The sequence below is a fragment of the Morone saxatilis genome, unplaced genomic scaffold (assembly GCF_004916995.1).
Source record: "Morone saxatilis isolate NCDOM2014 unplaced genomic scaffold, NCSU_SB_2.0 Contig5, whole genome shotgun sequence".
NCBI lineage: Eukaryota > Metazoa > Chordata > Actinopteri > Moronidae > Morone > Morone saxatilis.
The window spans coordinates 6380680-6382672 of NW_023340095.1; positions in this window are offsets into that span (position 1 = coordinate 6380680).

Genomic DNA, 1993 nt, shown 5'->3' on the forward strand with positions numbered 1-1993 from the left:
AGGGGAGTCAAATCTTTAATTAGATGAGTTGAGCGTAGGTGGAAAAGCGTAGGACTGATCAGCAAAATCACCTAAAATACAATAGTTTTATAATAATTGTATTACTGTTTGACATATGTTAGCCTAACTGGACCTAGAAATAAATTCCACCTGCAAGGATTGGTTTATTCTGACAGAGTAAGCAATTATTAGATGGATAATCGGACAGATTTGTTCAATAGGACTATACAAATAAATAGAAAATTTACATTGGCAGACAAAGTGCCAAACAAGTTTAATGCATCGTTTTAAACAGACCAAGAATGTATTAATCCTTCAATAACGTAAGACTGTTTTTACCAGGCCGAGCCTAGCCTTATGAACCAACACAATAGGCAGAGTTCCTATTAAATATAATAAGTTGCTATATAACTATATAAACTAGTTAGTACAATTAACCGTATCCAATTGCAAGCTATCAAACACTGCCTAAGCAGCTTAGTTAAGGCTTGAAAGCTAACTGCATATGTCTACAAGGCTAATGATGATGATACGAATCAAAGACATTAAGTTTTGATTTGGACTTGATGGCCTGTGAGACTGCCTCAAAACAATTCCCAGATTTGGAACATCTGCGACCACAATGAACTAACTTTAATTTACTGTGCTTTGAAACTTTGGTCCGGAAAGGTACTTCTACACTTTAGACTCGTTAGACTTAGACTTGAGATTTTTACTTGGACTTCTCTCTAATTAGACTAGCAAACTTTGTCTTTGAATATGATCCAAATTACTTTGAGACTTGGACTTGTCTTTGAATGAGCAAATATCAAATTTCACTGGATGAAATGGACCTGTCCTCACAGCAAAGCCATATTTGCAACCATGAAATGTTAGCGGTAAACACAGATGATATACTGAATTAAAACTTTCATACAAAGGAATCAAAACACAGTCAGCGTGCCGGGACTATAATGTGCTGGAAAAGAACTCTGCTACAAAGCTAAATGGGATGCGAAGCAATGAATTTATGTATATATCATTGGTATACTATCACCTTTTTTACCCTACCTATTTCAAACTGTAAGCAGAATGGTTTTCCTGTGAAAAATGTCTATACTGTGAACTTGAAACGTGTGATTATCTTCTAGGGGAACTGGTCAGGGAGTCAGGGTCAATTTGGGGTGATTGCAGTTCATGTGATTGTGGCTGCAAAAGATGTAACGCTGGTCATAATTTTAAGTTAATTAGGCCCAGTGTCCCTAGCTCTTCCCGTCCTTCCTCCAATCCGCTCCAACAATTTTTGCCCCTGGTTTTTGTTGTATTTTGTTTGTCTTATATCTTTATTTAATTTATTTTGGTCACGGTAACAACAAACCTTCTTTTTATTTACAACTCTTGCGTGTTTCTCATTCCCGTCTTTTGTCATAGCTGATTGAGCCGGGTTGTTGACAAACAAATGAGGGTAATGTCCGTGAATGCAAACCCTAGTTGGGATTAACATTGTGTAGAATCCATAGGCCTTAGTGTATGAATATAGAATTAGGAAATTACTGTATGATCTTGGTTTAGCGTAGCTTCCTCGGTGATTATTGGTTCCGTGTCTCAAGTGCAGACAAATTGAAGTGCCCTTTTGGTAATTTATGCTGTATTGCAACTAAAAGATAATTGGGAGGCAAATCAAGGCAAAGAGTTTTTTGTTATTCTGTTGTATCGATTAAGATTGGTTTCTTTGGTAGTATCTCTTTTGTGGAGCTTGTTTGAAGTTGAATGTTAAACGGAGAGAAGGGAGAGAAAGACAGAGACACAATTTGGGGAAGCATTTCCCTGGTTTCTTGTATGGCCAGTTTCCTGATTGGCTTTTTTGGATTTCTGGTGGAACAGTGTAGTACCACCCACCTAGTAATGTCCCGCAAAGATTAGGGCGGGACAAGGGCAGATGGGCAAAAACGGCAATGGGCATTTTGAAGCCGAGACCAGCCCACCAGGTAATTGATGGAAGACAATGATTCCC